Source organism: Ambystoma mexicanum, chromosome 9 (assembly GCF_040938575.1).
Source record: "Ambystoma mexicanum isolate Mex_15411 chromosome 9, UKY_AmexF1_1, whole genome shotgun sequence".
In the NCBI taxonomy this organism is placed as follows: domain Eukaryota; kingdom Metazoa; phylum Chordata; class Amphibia; order Caudata; family Ambystomatidae; genus Ambystoma; species Ambystoma mexicanum.
Window position 1 is genome coordinate 298,037,589 of NC_090931.1, and position 24,610 is coordinate 298,062,198.

A 24,610-nucleotide genomic window follows, 5' to 3' on the forward strand; every position below is an offset into this window, starting at 1 on the left:
CTGCTCTCCAACCTTGACTCTAACATTCTCTCTGTCCTCATTCTCAATCTCTCTTCTGCCTTCGACACGTCAACCATACCATCTTGCTCAACCGTCTCCGTGAAAACCTGGGTATCACTGACCAGACTCTGGCTGGTTGACCTCTTTCCTCTTAGATCGACCCTCCCAGGTCCAACTAGGGTCCTTCCTTTCATCTATCTTCCTCTCTACCTGTGGTGTTCCCCAGGGGTCTAACCTCTTGCCCTGGGTTTTCAACCAATACCTGGCTGCTCTTGCCCACTGCATTGCCACTTTCTGCTCAAATTTCCAGTATTACGCTGACGACACTCAACTCATTTTCAGGCTGCCCTCTGCCACCTCTTCTCCCTCTCTCATCTCTGATTGCCTAACTGCCATTCAAGATTGGTGTGCCGCCAATGATCCTTGTCTGAATGCCAGCAAGGCGGAGATCCTCCTCATCAGCACACCTTCACCATCCTTTCCCCTCACTCTCTGGCTGGCCTCCCTTGGCCCTCCTCCTACCCCCAACTGCGAGGCTAAGAACCTCGAGGTCATCTTTGACTCCACCCTTTCCTTCTCCGCCCACATCTCCGAGGTCTCTAAAAAGTCAAATTTCCTACTGCACCTCCTCAGAGGTACTCTGTGTTTCCTCTCCTTCCCCCAGAAGCTCATGGTATCCCAAGCTCTGGTTCTCTCTAGGTTGTACTATTGTAACAGCCTCTTTCTAAATCTACCTGCCTCTACTCTCCACCCTCTGCAACTAATCCAGAACAGGACTGCGAGACTTGTCCTTGGCCTCAAGCCCTGTGATTGTATCTCTCTAGCTCTGAACTCTCTCCATGGGCTCCCAGTGGATGCAAGGATTAAATTCAAAACCCTCTGCATTGTCCACAAGGCTTTCTGCGGCCTGGGTCCAAAATACCTCAAACTATCCCTCCGCAAAAACCTCCCATCTCGAGCTCTTCACTCCTCTATCTCCAACTACCTCAGGGTCACTCGTTTTTCTTAGAAACAAGCTGGGGGTAGATCTCTGTCTTCGGCTGGGGCCTCCCTCTGAGACAGCCTCCCTGCCACTCTAAAACTTGAGGAGACCGTCTCCAGTTCCGGATGCACCTCAAGACCTTCCTCTTTTCTTCTGCCTTTGCTTCCCCTCTCCCCTGCTGATCTGTTCTCTCTTGGCACTCTGCACCTGGCCACCCTCTGTCCTCCGGGCCCAGGTACCTGCTCACCACGCCACCCTCCCCCACTGCCTTCGGGCCACCCCTTGCACTGCGGTCTGTATCTGTACCCATACTGCCCCCCCTTTTTCTTCCTGCACTTATCAGACCTAGCCTGTCTGCTGCCTTAAACCTAGCACTTAAAAATTGCTGGCTGCACTACCACTGTTTGTTGCCTTTATTATTTATTTATTATTATTTATCTGTTTCTCCTCTGCTTTGCACTTTCCACTTCTCCCCCCTTCCATGCACTTTTCCCCTCCCCCTCTCCTATGCACTTGCGCATTCTCAATGTCACTGGGCCTAGTAAGATCGCTGTTTTGTTCTCCCCTGTTCCCCTCCCTTGCCTTGTCGCGCTCTGAAACACTTGTGTACAAGCGCAATAGAAATAAAATATCAATATCAATATGTTAAATTTGAATAGGGTGGTGTCTAAGGGTATGGAGCATGGTAGCAGTTGATTGTAAGCTTTGGCCTGTCACATTAAAGCCACCTTTTCCACTGAAGACGATGTTGGTGTCCTTTGTGCCGTTTAGCCTAATGCCAGGTCTGTTATGCTTTACTGCCTATTCAAGACAGAGTGATATGATCAGGTCGGTAATAAACAAGAATTGGAAAATATTTACACACAATCCTTTAACTTTGTTATTGTTTGATAAACTCCTTCAGGGCTGGAGCCCTAAAAAACAAAATTGGTGGAACTCTGGTGTAGGCTGTGACGTCACAGGCAGTGCATGGAAGTTGAAAGACCTTTGCATATTTCATTTTAAGATGTCGTTCCCAACTCAACAGGAAAAATAAGCATTTCCTAAGAGAACATGATTTTTTTAAAACATTGCTTGCTAAGTAGAATAGGTTCTTACCTTTTCTTTCTGAAAATGTGTAAGAACGTGTGTTCTGTACAGCAGGTAGTCAATGTGAGTGTTTCAAAGCCATCTGCTTAGAGATTTGTGGTCTCTCCTACGTTTCTTCTCCCACAGCACTGCGACCCGAGTTCGAATCCCGGACACAGCACTGTGTTGTCAAGTGGAAGTAGCACGATTTAATTATTTTAAAAAAAATGAATTCATTGAGAACAACAGGGGGGACACAGTCTACCTCGTGAAAAACAGGGGGCAGACGCCGTTCACCCGCATGTTTCTCGACTTGAGCACTGAACGACTTGCATGTGCTTAATGGAAGCATCATGCTTTAATGATCACCCATTTAAAAGCTTATTGTATGTATACCTCAAACTAAAAGGTCTCTAAAAAACATGGAACATTAGGTCAGAACTGCAACACATTGAGTCAAGGTGAAGGATAACGCAGCCACACACATGCACACCCGTTACATCAAGACATTATGCCACATTCTATTCTACGAAGGTCATTTATGGATTAAGACATACGCGGGCTCTATAATATGTAGGAATTACCACACGCAGAGTAAAAAATCGAAGGACTGAACTTAATTCAAATATTATGACAAAAATATTGAAATCGCCAGTGGCTACACCTTTCATTGAGCATCGCCATACTGTGGTATAATGTGCTTTATTCTTGAAGTGCTCAATACTCTGCCAAGAGGGGGCGATGTACAAAAGAGATAGCACCAAAGAGAAGGATTTTGAATTGAACAAAAGTCATCATTGTTTTCGCAAGGAAAGAACACTGAATGGAATTTAGGATGCTATATTTGATAGCAGAATTTTCAAAATATTAGAAAATTACTTCGAATCTTTGAGATTGAAATGGGTGGATATTTTATGCACAAAGAAAAGCAAATCGCTTTCTACATTATATTTTTCACTTCTACATTACACAATACTTGTCATTTTATGGCACTGTTTAATTGTGATCATTTTTGGAAATCTCAGCTAGGTAATACGTGTCATTCTGTTTCAGGATTGTAACACTTTTTTGGCTTCAAAAGCAGCATATGCTATTTATAAGGTGATATTGATTTTTATTTACATTTTTTTACAATTAGTCTATTTTGCTAACACGTAAGAGTTTTAGCAGGAGTAATATCTATGCCTTTTTTGTTAAATACATTGGCTATAAGATGTTCTTGTCATTATAGTTGCAACAAAGAATGTATGATTATAGTTTTTTTGTTTGCAAAAATGTCTTTATCACTTTTATCAATAATCACATTCGAACATACCCCCTTCAAGCATCAATATTTCACATCCCCACCCTTCCCTCTGCTCCTGGTGCATCAAAGCACATTGTTTAAGCCAATAGATCAACAGTCCCACTGTCACTTATACATAACAGATGCAATGCAGAATAGTTACGTCACCCTATTCATCTTGACTGTTTTGGCAACCTCAGGGTCTGCCCTCCCAAAAAGGGCTCATTCTCAGAGATCTTCACGATGCTGCGCATGCTTTGACCCCATCTTCCCTCCTCAACAACCCTTAATGAAAGCACTCTAAAAAAGGCACCCATTCCATTTCTCTGGTGTCCATGCAAAATAGCCGTTATGTTCTCCATATCAAATATGTCCCCAGCTTTATTCGTCTAATCTCTCTGAGTCGGCAAGCACTCACTTTGACACTTAATTGTCAAGCAAGCTCTGCCTGCCCAGCTTTCATCCTGCTTCTCCAAACCAAAAAACACCAACATCGGATTGAATTCTCTGTGAACCCTTTCCACTCTCTTGGTCTAGCTCAAAACCTCTCCCCAGAATCGCTGGACCCACTACAGGGCCACCACACATGCTAATAGTCAGCCCTCTCCCCATAATTCCTCCAACAATGGGGGCTCACCGATGGAAACATCCTAGAAAGCTTCACCGGATCATACTGCCATCTATGTAAGAGTTTAATGCTGTTTAACTTTTACTGACAAGCTATCAATGACTTATGTGCTCTCACACAAAGTTTCCCCCACAGTTCCTCCTCCTATAACATCACCAAATCATGTTCCCATTTACCCCAGAGCCCTTTTGTTCCTTGTACCCTGGCCAGGACCAAGGCAGTATAAATCCCAGAGTTCAGGCCACTAGAACTGGCAGGTGTAGTTAGTATACGTTTAATTTGGGTCAATTCCCTATGAAAGCTATTCCCCCATTTTCCAGCCATCATCACACCTTTCGACTGCAGGTAAAGAAAGACAGACAGTTTTCTAATCCTAAGGCACTCCTCCAGTTGCTGAATATTAACAAATGTACCTCCCTGCCACAATTGTCTAGCCCTTTCGAGCCCCACCCCAAACCACTGTTGGAGCCTTGACGAGTCAGAGAAGTGTTCCCTGATCGGTGGCACCCATATGTGGCTCAGCGGAGAGGGCCAAGATGTAACCCCTTGCATACCCTTCTGGCTTTTCCAGACATGTTATGTTATGTCAATGTCACTAGTATTGCGCACCACTGCCATTTTTCATGGTCTGCAGGCACTCTTGCAGATCAGAAAAGGAAGAGGGTTGGGATTGTAGGTTAGTAGGATTGAGAGGGCAAAGCGCAAGAGAGCTTTGATGTGCTGTTGGTTGCATCAGTTCGGAAAAAACGATCACTGTGTGATGGCATGATGTTGGTAGATTGGCGTTTGTGTGTTGTTTTTGTGGATGGTTGTAAGCAGGTGTTTCATTCATGTGTTTGGTGTTATGGATAGTTGCTTGCTTATTTTTTGTTGTGTTTTGATGTCATGCTTCGTTTTACCGAAATAAACAATAAACATTGAAGTACATTGAGTTGGTAGAGTGACTGTGGTTTGGGTGATTTCTGTTGAAGGTCTGTGTCATGTTACTTCTGTGTTGGATGGTGGATATGCTAAAAGGTAGAGAGTTTTTGGTGGAATTAGTCAGGGGTTGTCTGTGTTGTTTTTACAATGGGTTAGCCCTTTGGCTTAGACTTATTGCTATTGGGTTCTGGTGGATTTTCTTTGGGTGTTGTCGTCTCGTAGGGTTCTCTTACATTGCGGTGGCAGGGTTTGTTACTCCAATGTTTTCTCCAGCTTGGTTCATTAACGAGCCATGTTTTTACCAGTTTCCTGAATTTCAGGTGATCTTCTGTTCTTTGTATTTTCTTTGGGAATGAGTTCCAGAGTTCTACAGCTATGCTGGAGGATACTGATCCAGCAAATGTTTGTTTTGAGCATTGTTTTGGCTCGGGGAAAAATGTCTTTGCAGGATTTTAGTCTTTGTGTTGTTTTGTAGATGGAGATTCTCCAGCATGGGGCCTACATCACATCATGATGATGTTCCAGATGGGCAAGAGAAGCCTCTTCAGGGCCTGCAAATCCTGTGGCCTGAAGAACATTTATGTCGAGAATCAGCACTTCAAGTGCCTGTACTGTCTCCACCCAGACCACAATGAAGACGGGTGCAAGATCTGCCGTGGCTTCCCAGCGAAGACCAAGAGAGATCGTTACCGGAGGTTGGCAGCTTGGATCAACCAGGAGAAGTCCTCTGATGTGGCCTCTGGCTGCAGTCATGTCTCGTCAAGGACTGGCAGGTCCCATGAGCGTTCTCCCTCTGAGAAAAAGAGGTTGATGTCCTTTCAGGATGCTCCGTCAGAGGGGATTAAAAAAAAGGTGAAACATCATGCATCTGATCCCACAAAGATTTCGCTGTTGCTGCAGGATCTGGTTGGGGAAGAGGCCGCTCCCCATCACCAGCACCATCAGTAGTAAGCCTACTGGACTGTGGGTTACCTTCTGTGAGGAAGTCCATAACCCCTTCCAGGCACAAGTCTTCGTCCAAGGATAAGACTTCTTCAAAGGACAATTCATCGAAGGAGAGACCTATGGGAGGCACATCGGCGGCTCCCTCGTCTTCGCCACCATCGGTCCCAAGGACTGGCAAGACAGCCACCTCATCAACGGCCTTTTTTGTTGATGGCCACAGCACCATCGATGACCACCACATCATTGACGACGCCGTCTATGACTTTGTCGACGACATCAACTACTCCTTGGTCGACGAAGAGCTCAGCAGCGACTGGCGTTTCCACATTCACAACGATAACACCAAGGGTGTCTTTGCCTACGCAGCCTCCATCTGCTATACCAATCATCACAACCTTATCAACAGCAGCGCCAATTTTGCAGATCTCGATCATCGTCTCCTTCCTGAAGGACTCGGGTAGGGTGAGGGAGTTGCTGCCTCCATCAGACTTTCTGCCGATCCCCATGAAGGTGTGTCTCCCAGCTCCTGTGGAGTCTCCTGGGAAATCTCCTCACATTTATAGTAGTTCAGAGGACAAACACCTGCCTGAGGATTTCTAGTAAGATCATGTGGTGGGCCAAGGGCCAATGTCCCAGGAGGGATCCCCACGCCAGGAACCGTACCAGCCATTTACCCCTCTAAGGGGTTTCAGCCCAAATCCATTCCCAGCTGCAACCTACACACCCCATCCGGCACCCAGGGATATGTCGCTGGACATCCCCACCACCCTGCAAATTCAACAGAGGCTACCTGCTGCTCCTGCGCCTGGGCCAGCCTGCAGTCCTCCCAGGTCGCTGACCAGGAGTACTCCCAGGCCTGGTCCTACCAAGCCGAAACGCCAGCCTAGCCCTCTGGGACCAAAGAAATAGCCGACACAAAGCCATTGACCCTTAACACCGGTAGTGTACACATACCATGGCTATTCATACAGACAAGTATGAAGATCATGTCCCGGCTGACGGGGAGCCTCTGGATACTGACGAGCCATCCAAGGCTTCAGAAAACAGGAGATGGTTTGAGCACAACAGGAGATTGGCTCCTTCCACACCATGATATCAAAGGCATCTGAACTCTTCGATATGGTGCTGGAGGAGAAGAAGGAGGGGTTTCTCTTTCAGCGACGTGAGTTCTCGAGGAAGACCCTCAAGTCGGTTCCATTGTTGGAGGACATCTGGGGCGAAGCTTTGGTCCTTATGAGGAAGCCAAGTACCACTCCCTCCAAGGGAGACAGGCTGGAGAAGAAATACAGGGTCCCAGATTTGGCTCCTATTTGTCTCAGGTCACAGCCTTCTCCAGACTCAGTTGTGTTAGCCACCGCCAGGAAGTGCTCTTCCAATCCCTCATCCTCTTCCATGCTGCACCCAGACCAGGAGGCCAAGAAGCTGGATGCGGTTGGTAAATGCATCATCTATACCGCAGCTTCCACATTCAAGGCTGCCATTGGCCTCACCATCCTGTCTGGCTACGACAGGGAGCGTTGGTACAAGCTTGGGCCAATATTAGATTTCCTGGCAAATGACAAGAAGGCTGAGGCTCTGGTCCTGTTCCATGAAGGTGAGGTGGCATCGGATCACGCCATTATGGTGAAGCTGGACATAGCGGGCTCCGGGTTCTGCCAGATGGGTAACAGTGTGGCCCTTCAATGCCAGGGATGGCTAAAGGCCATGAACCTCCGGACAGACGTGCGGTCGAAGGTTGTGGATATGCTTTTGATGGAGACCACCTGTTTCGGAAGGCAGTATGTGAGACGCTCCAGGCTATCAAGACAGACTCAGAGACAGACCAAAAGGAGGTCATCCTTTCGTTTGCCAAGAGGAAGGGTCTCCAGATCCTCCAACGGGTGCACTGCCCCATATCATCAGCCCTCCCACTCCGCCACCCAGGAAGCCTACAGGGGCTGCTCCAAGCCCTATGGCAGCAGAGGTCAGCGTTGTTGTTGTCCGCAGGCCATGGCCAAGTAGGCTTGAACCACCTGCCGATCTGAGTCCCCACTTTTGTCCCCCATTGGCAGGGCATCTACATGCAAGGGCATCCACATCTACCCTTATCTGGATGATTCGCTCATTCGCTCTCGCTCTCATGGGCTGGCAACCCAGCACAAGATGGAGACCATATGCCTCCTGACCTCCTGACGGTTCTCAGAGTCTCCATTAATTATCCCATGTCCGGCATGGCACCATCGCAGAACGCTCTGTTCCTAGACGCCTGCCTCAACATGATTGTATGCCTGGCAACTCCCTCAGAGGAGAGGATGAAGGTCCTCCTGAGGACAGTTCAGCAGCTGTCGGCAAAGTCTGTTGCGACATTACACAACATCAAAAAGCTGTTGGGCATGATGTCCTCTTGCATCCATCTCGTCCCATTCTGCAGGCTCCAGATGAGGCCTCTCCAGGAATTCTTAGACACCAGGTGGCAGCAGGTCACAGGCACTTGGATGGACTAGATCGCCATCACTCAGCTGTTCCGGAAGGCTGTGCAATGGTGGGGTGTGTGTCCACATCTTACTCAATGAGCTCCCTTTCAGATTCTATAATAAGAGGCCACAGCCACCATGGATGCCTCCCTGGAAGGTTGGGTAGACCACACAGGGCAGTCTCTGGACAGTCTTCCGGGCCCTCAAGTAATTCCAACCTCATCTGCGGGGAAAGGTGGTGCAGATCTTCACAAACAACATCACCACCATGTTCTACATCCTGAAGCATGGCAGGATGCATTCCCCCGCTCACTCCCTGGAAGCCCAGTCCCTATGATGCTGGAACATTCACAAGACATGTTTCTTGTCCCCTTCCATCTTGCAGGCACCAAGAACACCATGCAGACTCTCTCAGCAGGGAGCTGCGGTCCTGCCATGAGTGGGAACTTCAGCAGGCGCAGGTCTCCTGGCTATTCAGCAAGTGGAGTCACCTCCAGGGCGACCTCTTCACAACGGCAGCCAACTCCACATGCCAGAGGTTTGCCAGCAGGTATCCTCAGCCGAAGAGCCTGGGGGATGCATATTCATTCCCGTGAGACAGGTTCTCCCTATACGCCTTCCCTCTGATCCCACTCCTGCTATGTATGATCAACACACTCAGAAACTGCCATTGCAGAGTGATCCACATTGCTCCGACGTGGCTGTGGCAGATCTGGTACCCAGACCTGCTCCATCTGTCAGTGCCCTGTAAATCCGGCTGCCTTCTCCCCAGAGAAACAGAACAATACTGCACCACGACCCAGCAACGCTGAGCCTCGTGGCATGGCTCTTGCAGTCCTAGAGTTTGGGCACTATTTCCTGCTGCTGGAGTGCAAGAAGATCCTGGCCAAGGTGAGAGCTTCTTCTATGTTGTCTTGTTACAGCCACAAATGGAAGCGCTTCACGGTGCGGCGCAAGACTCAGAAGATTGCGCCTCTGTGGAAAACGGCTCTGCAGATCCTTCCGTACCTACTTTCACTGGCCAAAGTTGGCTAGCTCACGCCACCATCAAAGTTCATGTAGCTGCCATATCTCGGTACAACCGGGTGCCATGCAAGCCCTCCCTGTGGTCACACAGGCTTGTCAAAGAGTTCCTCAAGGGCCTCTTCAGGACTTTTCCACTGGTGAACGCTCCTGCCCCGGCTTGGGAGCTCACTTTGGTTTTGACTAAGCTCATAGGCCTTACCTTTGAACCGATGGATCGGGCTCCTCTTAAATTTCTTTTGTGTAAGAGTGCTTTCCTGGTGGCCATCACCTCGGCCAGGTGAGTCAATGAGATCCAGTCCCTCTCCTGCAAGCATCACTACTTAATTTCCATGCTACGAAGGTGGGGCTGCAGACCCATCCCACCTTTATACTGAAGTTTCAATCAGAGTTCTATCTCAATAAGCCTTTGGTTCTGCCAGTTTTCTTTCTGAACCCTTCTGTGGCAGCTGACAGGGCATTGAAATCGCAGGACGTTGCTTGTGCCTTGAAGTTTTATGTGGCATGCACAAAGGATTTTTGGAAGAGATCTCAATTGTTTGTCAATTTTGGCCCAATGGGGCATGGGAAGGCCATGTCTAAGGCTACATATCTAGGTGGCACTGCTGCTGCAAGGTTCGAAATTGAAGGGAGCTGGGAGCTATACAGCTCCTGCTTGTTACCTAGAAGAGCCTTGTTAGTTTGATACTAACATCTACCAGGAGCTACGTTTGGCTCCCCAGGCCAACTGATGCTGAACAAAACACACCTATGTGAATTTAATGTTGTGTGTTTGGGACAATCTATAAATAAACATTAGGGCACATCTACACAACATTTAAAGCATAAGAGTTCATACAAAAAGGACAAAATGGTATGTTTGTATCTTAAATTTGCAGAACTCAATGTACTAGCTCCTCATTCCCCAGTGGTAGCTCCTGGTCACTGGCTAATGTTGGATACCCAAGAGCTACTTTTAGCTCCTGCTTATCCAATGGTAATTCCGAGGCCTGCGGCTGTATCACGCACTGCCCATCGCCTGGCCAACAGACCCCTTCAAGACCAGCCAACAGACCACTGCACCAGAGCCATCACTGCAACAGTGTTTCTCTATGGTGTTCCCCTGCTCGACATCTGCAGGGCTGCTACATGGTGGTCGACCCATACCTTCACGAGATTCTACTGTGTTGACAGGGATTCCAGGGAGGAGTCCCGGGTAGGCCATGTGGTGCAATGCAACCTGTTAATTTGAGATTAGTCTGTTCCAGGGGTCAGTGTATTGCTTCTGTTGAGCGTTATCACCTCCCATGGTTGTGTATATGTACTGCTGTGCAATCATATTCATGAGCATGTGAATCCTTGCTGTGTTTGCTGCTGAAGAGGCAACGACTCTGACTTGTTTGGTGCGGGATAATGCAGAGTCCACGTGGACACCAAGGGTTTTTACCATAGCAGAAATGGGGATCTGAAAGGCATCTATCCTGAAAGATAGGTATTGTGGCTGAGTTTCTGAATCAAAGCCGGTGGGCCTGCCAAGAGGATCTCTGTCTTTTCATCATTAAGACATAGGTAGTTTGTGGCCATCCATGTTTGAATAGTCAAGACAATGTCGTTGAGAGTGAGGGAGTCTTTTTCATAGGAGCCTGACAGGGGGAGAAGGATTTGGGTGTCATCGGCATAGTTGGTGTAAGATATGCCGATGTCATCGAGGATGTCGAAGAAAGGTTTGGTGAATATATTGTAAAGGGAGGGGGAGGTGCAGGAGCCTTGAGGGATACCACAGGGAATGGAGATAGGGGTGGCATTGTCAATGTCGGAGAAGACTCCCATGGTTCTACCTTCTAGGAAGGAGGCTATCCAGGAGTTGGCATTGGTGGAGAAATGTGCTGATGTGGTGAGGTGGTGGCATAGGGTGGTGTGGTCAACTAGATCAAAGAGGGCCAGTAGGTCTAGTAGGATCAGGATGGCAGGTTTGCGATCATCCTTGAGGGTGTCTAGTTGAATTTCTAAATCCAGCAGGGCCGATTCCGTGCCATGACCTGGCCGGAAGTCAGGATGTGGTTAGATTTGAGATGGGATTGGATCTGGTTGTAAACTGCCCTATCCAGAATCTTGAGCAAGAATGGAACTGTGGTGATAGGGCGGTAGTTATTTGGATCTGCAGGGTAGAGTGAGGTTTTTTTCAGCAGGGGGCGGATCCACGATTCCTTGAGGCTGGCTGGGTCAAGGTTAGTGGAGAAGGAAGCATTTATAAATTTGGTGATGAAGGGGGTAAGTGAACTGAGCAATCTTTGATTACTGATGCTGGACAAGAATCCCCCTTGCAGTTTGAGGGTTTGAGATTGTAAACTATGTTGGTGGTTTCTAGCTCTGATATTTGCCTGAAGTGGAAGGCTGGTGCCTGGTGTACTCTGGTGAGAATAGGTGTGGTGGTGGGGGTAGATTTGGTTTGGTTGAGATTTTATTTTTCTTCTGTAGCCGACATATTTTTGCACACATGGCATTCTGGATGTTTGTGCACCAAGTCTCGTATTTGTCAATAGAGATTGGGGCTGTGGTGGGTGCCTCAAGTTCCCGGAGGATTTTGAATAGTTCCTTGGAATTAGAGTTGGCATTTTTAATTCTTGTGTTGTAGATTCGTGTTGTAGATTTGTGCTTTTGTGCTGTGATAGCTGGTTTGTATTCTTTTGCTATTTTATTAAATGCATGTTTAGGTCTTTTTTCCAAAGGGTTTCTGCCTGACGCCTCTTAGTGCGCAGGTCTTGGAGATCTGAGCTGAACCACGGGTTGAGGTGGCAAGTTGGCTTAGCCTCTCTTTGTAGTGGGACGCGGGGTGCTAAGTTGACTGCATTGGTAAGTGAGTTGGCATAAAGGTCTGCTGGGCTTTGGGGGTCTGTTACATCGAATGCTTCCAATCCGAGGTGTTGGAGGGAGGGGAGATGGATTCTTTGGTGATTTTGCAGCTACTGCAGGCTAAGTTAGGTGGTAGAGTGAGTAGTGGTGCTGTGGGTTGTTTCTGAGTGGAGAATGAGAACGCAATGATGTGGTGGTCAGACCAGGGGCAGGGGTTGTTTGCGGAGATATTCATAAGGCTATTCAGGTCAGATATCCAGTTGAGAATCCTACCTTTGTTGTGCGTAGGGGAAGAGATGCAGTCTGTAAAGCCAAGGTCTGTGAGAGTGTTGGCTGTGATGGCAGCTGCTGAGTGTTCTGGGTCATACAGGCCAAGCTTGAGGTCACCCAGTAGTATCTTGAGGTGGGTTTGATGTTTCCTTGCATGTGGGTGAGAATTTCCTCAAAAAGAGTGGAAGGTCTGGGATGTCTGTAAAGTATGTTTATGGTGATGGAGTCTGTGGGGCTGCAGTGAGTTTGATAGTAAGGTGCTCACAGTGGTCATCTGTGGAGTGATGGGTGGGTCTGATTGGCAGGTCCTCTCTGTAGCTAAGGGCCACGTCTACAACTCGGGAGTGGGGTATGTTGCACCTGAGGATGGTGATACATCAGGAAATGCTAGGGATCGCGCGTGGCCAGAGGCCTGGTTGAGACATGTTTCTGTGATGGCCAGCAGGTCTAGTTTTTGGCGGCTAATCAGGTCATTGCTATCTAGTGTTGATGAGTGCCCCGTAGATAAGTAGGTGGTTACGGGGGTTGAGTCTAGGTTGGGTTGGCTGTTGTCTTGTGGAGAGGGTGCTGCAGGGTTGCCTTCAGGGACGGCTTTGGGGTAGTTGGTAGCCAGAGGCTGTGTTGGGCAACCACGATTGGTGGTGGGATGGAGGGAGGGTGGTGGCAGTTTGCGACAAGATGATGCCTGATATGGGATAGTGACATAACGATGAGCATTAGGGAGGAGGAGTGGTCAGGTTCCCGAGTTGAGGTCTTCATTTCTGAAGAGGGTGGATTCTGGAAGGTGAGTGGGAGGGTTTGTGGAGGTTCTTAGGCTAAGTTTGGTGTTTCTTGCCGCAGTGCTCAAAGGGTATGAGGTGTCCGTTTGGATGGATAACCATCTTGATGCGTGCATGGGTTTGTCATAGGTGGGGAATAACACCTGATGTGTGTGTGTGAGCTGGGGTAGGTTGTCTGTGGCATTGGCATTCGTCTGTTTAGGACATGGCACGATCCCATATTAGGAAGCAGAAACGCTGGTGGCGTCTTTATGAGTTTCGATTGCGGAATTGCGGGGTGCATTATCCGGCTCTCCAATTGTGTGGTTTAGGTGCAGTGGTGTGCCTGTGATGCTGTTGGGATCCAAAGGATCAAGTCGCACATGAGGCAAGCACTCACGGCGCAGTGTCTTTGTGTAGATTTGTCGGTCTTGGCGGAGGGATCGGCGGGAGTGGGGGCGCATGGAGCGGATGGTTGTGTTTGCTCAGGGATCCAGTAGAGGGAGTGGATGACTGCATGAGATCTTTGTTCTATGGGGGCATGGTTCAGGGCTAGGCGTGGGCAGAGCGTGACGGCAGGCAGGAGCAAAGGTGTTGGGCAAGGTAGTGGGTGATGTTGCAAGCAGTGATAGGGGGAACGCAGTTCACATGAATCACTGTAAATGCCGGCAGTAAAAGGCTGTACCTCAGGCTTACCTTCAGCTTTGATGAGCTCGGGAGTGCCTGACAGCAGTAGGGTCTCTGACAATTGCGGCATTTATAATGTTGAACATTTTTTTCTGGGTGTTGCTTGATATTACAATGCGTTGATTATGGTGTGTCTTTTTTACTTTGAGTATTTTGGGCTTTGTATAGCCTAATCTGTATTTAGCATGTGTTTTTTTGTGTTGCTCATAGTTTTCTCTCCATTCTTTTTTGAGTTTTCTGTTGGTCTTTTTCAGTGCTTTGATATGGGGAGTGAATCATCTAGCCATTGTTTTCTTTAGTGAAGGGGGGGTGAAAGGTTTTTCTGGTGCAGTGTCATTATAGTTTCCATGACCCATATTAGGATTGTGTCTGTTCTTTCTTCTATGCTTTCTGCATCTAGGATGATGGTGATTGATGGTTTTGTGGCTTCCATTTTCGCATTTAGATACACACAATCAATTGCTCTTCATTTTCAGAATGGGAGGGTTTTTAGGGAGGTTGTCAGGTATATTTGTTGGGCAGTTGGATCACGAATGGTATAATGAGGTGATTGCTCCAGAGGATTTGCATTGGAGGTGCAGTTGTGACCAGGTTTTTGTGGCCGAAGATTGCATCTATTGTGTGGCCTGCTGTTTGTGTGTCGCTACTTTCACCAGTTGTTGTTGAAGCATTGTCGCTAGTTGATTAGTAAGTGTTTTGGGTGAGTCAATTGTTCTCTTCGAACCATATGTTGAAGTCTCCAAGAATGATCAGGTAATTACGTTTAATGGCTATGTTGGTGATGGGATAAACGTTAGGTTGGTTTGAGGATCTAGGGATAGGTGTAGGATGAGTGATTCACGGTTTGGGATTTTTAATGGTGTTGCTGTTGTTATTTTTATCTGGTCCTTGTATACTATGGAAAGTCCTCCCTCTTTTTTCCTTCTCTGTTAGCTTGCTTGTGTTTGAAGTTGTTGGGTAGGCAATTTTGTACTATTACCTTGTAGGTTTGAGTTAGCAAGTGTTCTGTGAGGAGTAGGATGTCTATCCCTCAGCGGCTTAGCTAATCGTATATATTTCTGTATAGTGCGTGGTTATAGATTTGGCGTTGACCAGGTTGCAGTGAATCTTTATGTTTCTTGTTGTCTGTTTGGTCTTTGGCTTTGTATTTTGTTGGTTATGTTAGTGTCAGGCATTTTTACCATTGGCTTGTTGGTGCTGTTTCTTCGTTGAATAGCTCAGCCAGGTTTCGCATTGGGTTGATGTCTTCTTTGTGGTCTTCAACCTGTCCACGTTGGTGGTATCTTTTGTCATGCCAATTTTTTGTTGTTTATAATGCATTGGTGGGTGCGTTTTCCCTCTTTCCCCTGGGCATTCTGTAATCTTGCTAATGTGCTTAAAATATTTGAGGATAGGAGATTGTAGGTGGTAGGTTGACAGGTAGTGCGTTAGGTAGAGCGATGTTGGTCTTGTTCTGGCAAATGTACCTGTTTCAATTCAATATGTGGTTGTGGTATTGCTTGGGATGCATCTGTTCCTGTGTGTTGTGTTAGGAATTTGTTCCACTTCATTTGTTCCATTTTGGTAGTTCCTTTTGGATCAGCCTTTCCTAGTGCTTGACATTTTGTGATGGGTCCTGTTCTGAGGAGGCTCTATCCCAGGGGAACGACTGCCACAGGGTCAGGCTTTCCTGGAGACAGGGATCTCCCATGGGTTGGGGAGTTCTAGCTGTTACTGACTAAATCCTGGCAATCAGGAATCAGTCTGCGCTGCCTCGGACTAACCGTGACTTTCAGGGACTAGCGCTGGTGGTGGGTGTCTAACTTTGTGGACGGGGATCATGTTTGGTTAGTTAGTTCTATCGGTCTCATGGTAGAGGGAGCCTCCCTCTGGTGGTTTCTGGTATGTTCTTTCCTTGGGGGTTCCAGTGTGGCTGTCACTTCTTATAGGTTCCTGTAATTTTTGTAATGGTGTTTTTATTGGGGTGTATCAGGCTCCCCTCAGTGAGGGCCTTCCTGTGGTGATATGTGGTGGTCTGTGGTTATATATTCCCTTGTGAGGTTGTATCCTTGTGGGTTCACGCCGTTTCGTAGTTGTATTGTATCAGGTTCACAGTTGCATATGCCTCTCTTTGATACCCTTTGGCTTGATCTTCCCTTGTGGGGACCTGTAGTTTTGTAGTTGTGTCAGGTTCACAGTGGCAAAAGCCTCCATGTGGTGACCTGTGGTTTGATTTTTCCCCTGTGGGTTCCTGTGTGGTTGTCTTACTTTGTGGGCTCTTGTACTAGTATTGAGTGTATTCTACAGTGGTTTAACTGTAGCAGTTCTCCCAGGTTACACCGTGGTTATACTATAGTAATTATCCTAGATTCAACAGTGGATATACCCCAATAATTCATCTAGGTTCTACAGTGGATATTTTTTAAACTCACATGGGTTTTCTAGTGACTATATTCTGAGAATTCACTTGGATTCAACCGTGGATATACTCTCAAATTTCACCTAGATTATCCAGTCGCTATCCCAAATCATCCCCAATATGGGGAGGGCCAAACCCCTCTTCGGCAAGGACTTCAATGGCAGCCAAAGCCACTGTAAGGAGCCAGGAATGAGACTCAGACAAAAGGGAGTCATCATTTTGGTCAAGGACTTTTATGAAAATAAAAGGGGGTGGAAAATGCCTCTCTGGCCCTGCTCTTAGAGGTGTTTCCCTATCTAAAACCAAAATTAAGGTTCTGCCAATGTCAGAATTTCCAAAGCAAAATCGTCCTCGTCCAAAGTACTATTCTAGCTTTCACAGTCTATCAAAATTAGCTCTAAGGGGAAAAGGGTAATGTCTTTGGCCTTGAGTCGTGTATAAATGTTCAAAGAAAAATACATAACTCCAACACAAAAGTTCCAGAAGGATAGAGTTTGTTGTTCCAGAGTGCAATTCCATTCCCCTGGATTTCTCTTCACTCTGTTGTATACTCAAAAATATCAGTTCCTTGTGTTTCTCTTGATCAACAACACAGCTGATACACAAAACATCTTGGCTCTTTGTCCTTAGCTTTTAAGGACACTTGTTGTGCTCTCCTGCCAGGTTTTCACTCCTCTTCTCTTGATCAGGTCAGCCTTTTGCTAGTCCTGATATATCGTTCTCAGGACCTCTTTAGGTGATGTACTTCCTATACACTGTTCAGCTTGTCTTTGCCTGGTGTGCTTCCCTACCAGGGCTTTCCTATATGAACACACGTGTAATTGCCCAATATACTCTCCTGCCAGGGATTTCTTACATATTTATTTTACTTGCAGCTTTAATTTGCATGGTATATTCTCCTGTCAGGGCTTTTCTCATGTGGGCTCTGCACACACTTCCAAACTTGATATTCTCTTATGTTTGCTTTATCTGATATTGTATTTGCCTGGTATACTACTCTGCCAGGGTATTTCTAATATATGTATTGCATACACTCACAAACTTGAAAGTTCAATTTTCCCTTTCATAGTGTAGGGTAACTCACCGGAATCCAGACCAAGAAAATACAACCCGCTAGGGAAAAGTACTAGGTGCACCCTTTTTTGAGAAGAACAAGAGTTTTAATTGAGTACAAAAAAAAGAAAAGGCAACAGGGTATTATAAATCTGCTGCCGCAGAGCTCTCTCACATCATCTACATTCGATCCAGTTTATAAACATAAGAATTGTCATTGGTGATGCACTCCATATACAGTATTAATCATCCACCCTCATTGGCTGCTGCCTATATACATGCTAATAGTTACATATAGCCCATTCTCCAATTGGTCTCGCTGTCTTCTCTTCCATCTTCATCACACGTGGGTAGCAACCTCTTCTATCTTGAAACACTGCAAAGCAATGAGTTAACTTTGACTGGCACCACCCTGCCTTTAATCCAACTGGTCATCAACATGAACTTAGCAGATCATTTCGAGGTCAGTCTGGTCCTTGGGGACAAAGCAACCCTCTTCTCATCCCAGATACGCTGGTGCCCCCATCATGCCCTCCCCACTGCATGGGCATGACTCTTGGCGGTCCCTGGTACACATTACAGATTGTGTTTTTCTCTGCTCCCCCTGTGCCAGTTTTCCCCCTGACAGATGCACTTGGTATACTACTAATCAATCAAACTCATGAAGGATTTAACCTTCATATTCCTACACATCTGGTAGTTCAAATGAAGTGACCACCATTCTGGGAGGGCGCTAATGCTTTAAATCTTCAGCTCATGTTTGGCAACCCAAGGCCTCTGCCCTGACTCCAGGAGTATGGCCTTCTACCTGGTCCACAGCCCTTCACCTGTTTAACTGTTCATATTTATGCCTAATTGTTCATAGGCCTAGTTAAGAACATTCATGTATGGGTGTGCGAGCATGTTCCTTGCCACGCCTGGGAATGGAAATTTGATAATGATGAGGCCTTGTTGTTCTGTGTCTCTGACATGGCCTGTGAGGATTTGGGCCTACTTGTGAATGCAGTATTAGTTCATAAACTACTATTGAACAAATGGTTAATTCTCCCCTATTTAACTCTGCACTGCAGGCAGTAACCTCCATAAGTGAACCTCGCCCCTGTACCATCCCTCACATTCTCTGTATGTTTTAATATCATTTTGCAATCCAAAGCATTTGGGACGGACAGCAATCTGAACATAGATGCCAACAAAAGAAATGCTCACTTGCTCTTTATCTTTCGTGTGCTTCATTTGATTCATTAACAATTATTCGGGTTTGGCATAGCTGCCAATATGCCCCAGTGTCCCTGCTTCTTTTCGGTGGACTCACCGGCTCTTGCTGGTGTACACTGCTTCTTCTGCGGCAAGCTGGTGGTGGTTGTTCAGCGTTTTCGTCTTTCTCGCCAACTCTGTTTCTCAGCTTCTCTGCCTCTCGCGGTTCCTGCTGGGCTCTTCTGCTTAGTTACGGGCTTCGGTAAGGCAAACGCTGCCTCTCAACACTTGCAAATGCCCAGCAGCGCTGCGTTGGCTTCTGGCATTCCCGCAGCCTGTTCTCTCTCGCAGTCAGCTTTCCTTTTCTTGGTCTTTGAGCTGGTTGGCTCCACAGGCCTCTGTGCAGCCCCACGTCTCGCGTCCGTGACGAGAGAAGCAGCTTTCTCCCACCAGCTGCATGCTTCAGTCAGCTGCTTTGCTTGTTTACATTTCCCTGCCACAGCTATCCGCTCACAACAACTAGAGTGCAGTTTGTGCTCTTGAACTTCTTTGATCTGCATTACTTGGCTCATCTTCTTCGTCAAAATATTCGTGTAGTTATGGGAATGGAAGTCCATTCTTGATGATTTGCATGTAAAGTCTGGGTAAATGTTTGCAGTGATCTTTAAGGGCAAGTCAGATCTGGATGACTTGTATGTAAGGTCTGAGAAGGTGTTTTCATGAGTCTTAAAAGGCAAGTCAGATTTTGACAACTTGCATACAGATCTTGTGAAAATATCATCCGTACCTTCATTGGTGGAAGAGGGGAGGTATATATGCTATTAAGGCACTGGGCATAAATGGGGTATCATCAAAAGAAGAAGGGGGATACCATGTGTCGTCCGATGATGCCATGATATTCTCCCAGAAGCTGTCTCCCCCCATGAGATCCTCCGTCATATAGCCGTGTCCAGGGTCAGGAAATGGCTGCCATCCACAGGCCACATGGGGAGAGGTTACTGCCAGGAAAGGAGTGATGACACCATCAGATTCATCACACCACTCACCAACTGTGACCGGTCTCAACCAATAATTATAAAAAAAAACATTGTTTAGCTGTGTCATTCCTAATATGAGCCACCAGGGCCCTCATTTGAGATGCTCTGTAGTAACCATGCAGGTCCGGAAGCCCAACTCGCCATCGATTTTTCAGGAGAATCAGTTACTCCTAGGCAATATGTTGTTTTCGTCCCTGTCACAAAAAAACATACAAGTCTCATCTGGGATTCCTTCAAAAACATCTCTGGGTGCTGACCGGCAATATTTGGAACACACAGAGGAACCTTAACATTATATTCATTTTGAGCTTGTTCTGTCTACCCATCCACGACATCATAAAGGTTCACCACCTATCCAGATCCTCAGACACCCTTGCCAATAGCAGTGGAAAGTTCATCATCATAGATGATGATGGGTAGGCCCCTTTCCACATGGTTCTTTACTTTTACATAAGCACAAAAGAAAAACCCAGGCCGTTTTTGGTTGCTTTGTTTAAATGCTGCTGTTCAGGTGAATGGGACTTCTGTTTGGGGCCTTTCAATGCACCCCACCAATATAATAGTCCGAAATCTATTGATTTGCCACAAAGACATCATTAAGAATTACCCTAACAAGTTGCCTGATCATCAAATTTGGATGTAACTGTTTGTGAAAAAATGGTATCTCCTGAATATTATCGTTGCAATTTATATTTTATGAATTTTGTTACTTTATGTGAAACATTTTAAAGATTTCTGTAGTGGTTACAAAAGATCTGCTACTACGAGTCAGCTACTTTTATGTAATTGAGATAGAATGATTGTGTCATATGGTTCTTTTTGTGAAATTCAATAAGTGTTTGCTATTTAATTTTAATTTCAAGATATTAAATTGTGCAGTAGCACCTTTGGGCGTTTCTCATGCGCAGAATGGAATTACCAAAATAAATGATCTCGGACCCAAACAGGCTCAAAGAATATGGCGAAGTCCTACTTTATTGTCAGCTCAAATAAAGTAGGGAAACCTGGTAACCATACGAATTGCAGCTCACTCACTCTCAATTACTTCTTCATTACGCAAAGGCTTTATACTTTGATGTATTTCAACTATGATGTCATCCCACGTGGCAAACAGTTAAACCTATCGAGGGGAGAGATTGTTTAGGGGAACACATACACCTATAGTATGCATAAGTGTTAATAACATTATTGGCTGCCCCAACCTGGTAGGCACACCTCGTACTACCTCTAACTACATATAATACATATTATAGCAAAATAATAACAGATTGGCTTCTGAAACATTGTATATCATGCTGCTACATAGCCCCTTATGATTGGTTGGCACACTCTCCTAACCTTGGACATTGTGCCCGTTAGCAGCACATAAGCAAAACGAAACCCAGGTGAGGAGAACAATGTCAGCCCACTGCCCACATTGGTTAATTAGCCTACCATCTCTCATCAGTTAGGCCCTAAGCCAAGGCTTCCTTTTTGTTTTGTAGTTGACCTTGCTGGCTGTTCTCCTCTATGGAACTCTTAAGGGAGTCAGGGTACACTATTATTTTCGTCTGGAGCTTAATGAATAGACCTTGGGGGTCATTACGACCCAGGCGCTAATTGCGCCATCATTACCACCATGGTGTAAACTATGTTTACACCATGGTCGATGGCGGATTTACCGCCCCATTCCAAGGTGAGTGGGGCGGTAAATCCCCATTTCCCATTTTCCCTTCCCCATTCCCATTTTTGCCCCATAGGGCATAATGGGAGTGGGGAAGGCGCTAATTACGCCACCGTAAATTACAGTGGCGTAATTAGCATCATGGCAGGTTAGCGCCATGGATTTAAACGGATGCTAAAAGCAGCTGTTAAAATCAGAATCAGGCGTTAAGGGTTAACGACGGCGTTAACCCTTAACGCCTGGGTCGTAATGAGGCCCCTTGTCTTCAGGTCTTGCGCCACGTGTCATTAGACCCCATATTTGTTTGTTCATTTCGTCTTTTTGTTTACTGCTATTTGATTTAATTATGCTGTGTGCTATTACTCCTTTTGGCCTCTAGAGACTTGGTCACTCCATCTTACATATGCTTTTTGTATCCTTGATTGTTCAATACTTGGCATTTGCAAATGTTTTCGCTTTCTAAGAGAAATGTGGCCTTTGTTCACAGCTTAGCCATGTTGACTGCCTCTGTACTTTCCAATTATTTCTCGATGTGTCGTCCTCAGTCTTAGCCAAATAGATACCATTTGTTCCTTGCACGAAGCTGTTTCTTCAGCGTCTTTCAGCCTTGGTTTGTCTCAGAGGTAGTTTTGACATGATCCGCGGTCCACCTTTTCATCATGGCCGCTTTCCTCATGTTACAGTTTCTACTGCAGCAAGCTTCTATATATCTTATCTACCTTGCATGTCTGCATATGTATATTCACTGAGTTTCATCTCACTTGACTTCTCAGCATAAATGATTTCTCCAACTCTTTATAGTCGATTACTTTTACTTAGTTGATTACATCTTTACTCTTAATCTGCACATCGTTTCTGTGCGTCCTCGCATCTTCTCCTTACAACATCACTTTACTCTTGTCAGTTTTCACTTAAAGCTCTTCTATGCCTACTGGGGTATGCCGACATCCTTCCACCATATCAGTGCGAGGGTACATTCGATACGGTTGTCTGAGTGCATAACGTCTCTCATATCTTCAATGTGATAGTGAGATAATACCTGGTGTCATGCACTGCACTTCCTGTCATTCTTCCAGTATGATGGAGGTGAGGGGGCGGGCACTAGAGATGACATCATCTGCTTCTCTACAACATTTTAATGAAGATATTGGCTAGCTGGCTGGCTTTGGAGTGTGAAGCGCTGACCATGTTGTGGTAATGTTTTAATTATAGAGATTGATCCGGGAATATCATTATTGACCCAGACCTGCTGACACACATACACTAATTCATTGTTATAATATCCTTTACAGACTTAGTAAATCGGAAAATTCATATGTGGCCCACCTTTAATTTTTTTAAGTTCAAATGGCGCCACAGGTTTTGGTTGGAGCGACTCCTGAAGGTGTTCAAGGAAAGTTCATTTCCTTCTGCATGTTTAATAAAGTCCTGTTTTAAACGTCGTGCCTCCTGTTTTTGGAAGTTTCTTTTATTTTTTTCCTGGACTTAGAAATGTTTAAAAAATGGCTGAACTGAATCCTCTATTTGCGATGTCAGGAAGGGAAGTTCATGGGGCGATGGCTGCCATCCTGCATGTGCTGGCATGGCACCGCCTCCAATTTGCTAAGAACAGAGGATGGCAGAGGGTTAGCGCGTGAGTCTAGGAAGCAAGGCCAGGAAGAGCAGCCGAGGTTCGCATCCTAGATCCACGCTTAGAAATCGAACTCAGGTGCGTTACAAACAAACAATAAAAAAAATGTTTAAAAGCACTGAGCAGCCTCTACGTGTTCCCTGCGCTAGTCTGCTTTGTGCTCGGAAGAGGGAGCTTGTTTTTAGGCGAACGTTACTTTGCATTCTGGTTTTGTAGGATCGGGATGGGGACACCAAAGCAACCATCATGCTCTTTCTTCTGGGAATGTTTCCATAAGGATTTATATACTTGGCATGTTGATTTATAATGTGATTTTTGTAATTCTAAATTCAGCGATTTCAAACAATGTTATTTGACTTGAGTTTGGGAGATACGTGTCTTAAGTGCAGATTGGGCTCAAATCCTGGCTTCACCTCTTAACCAAAGTGTGTGATGCTTGGAAAACCATGTTATCTTCCTGTGCTGTACTAAAACCAAATTTGGGGTGCGAGCACTGAGTTTTGTGTTGCGTGGGCGTGGGAGTATTGTTGCCTGTTGGGCTTGCGTATGGCTCTGTGAGCCACGCTTATCCCCCTGGCTCTGCTCTAGCATAAGTCTGCTCATTCATTCTCTGGCCCCGCTACTTAACAGCCAATCTATGAAAGTCCCTCAAGCACATTTTAGGCAAAAGTCTCTTTTGCAAATGTCTTATGTTTGTCCGGATTGTTTATCATATTACCCGACCACGTGACTAAAGTGCAAACTTGTTGTGAGAATTTATATTTTTTAGATTTAACTTTTAAAAAGAACAAAAAAAATGATTTCGACGAAAAGCTTGCAATGCCTTCCCTGTTCTACTTCTGATCAGTGATGGACTCACCTTCTGTGGCATCACTTCTGCGGTGTGATATAATGTGAAGTGATGTCACACTGCAGAATCCTCTCCATTGAGCAGTGGGCTAAGTAAGAAAACCGGGCCCGGTCTCAGGGAGGCAAGGCATTCATTCATTTGGTTGTATCTCAAATCTTGTAGGCAACAGCAAAAGGGGCTAAAAGGATTTTACACGACAGAATGTAAACCGTGTCCCCGGTGACCTTTGACACTTATGGGGGGTTGGGCGGAGTCGTGCAGGGAGAGTTAACATCACCCAATACTGGACAGATAAAATGAGTGCAGTGGGAAAAGGATGTATTGTCCAAAATCCTTTTTATTGAATGTAACCAAGGGATGCATTTTACATAACAATTTTCCAAAGAAATGAGCTTAAATGTCTGGGTTTTACAGACAGTTTATTTATCAATGTATGACTTATATGCAGTGCCGCAAGCGCCCTGTTCCATCATGCTATACATGATTTATAGAACTATTATTGTAGAATTGGTGTACATGATTATTAAATATAACTTACATTCACAGTTCTATAGTACTTATTTTCCGACATTTTCATCTGTATTTATCGAGATATGTTGATGTTCATACAGGTTTTCTTGTTCTGTACAAATAAACAAGCCCATTTATTTAAATGAAACCTTTGCATTAGGGCAGTAAAGAGCCTCACAACATAACATAAAGCAATATAACATAACATGGATGCCTCTAGTGGCAGAGGCAGGGCGCTTGGCTCCCGCAGAGCACCAAGCTCTAGTTCCATCCATCAATACCATTCGGGTAGTATTTGGGTAACAGTTTATAGAAACACACGGGTAACACAAGACAGCATTTACACAGGCACACCCACACACGAAACAGACATGAAACAACACATCTAAGAAAATGTTTCTTGGCACCAATCCAATCCAAGAG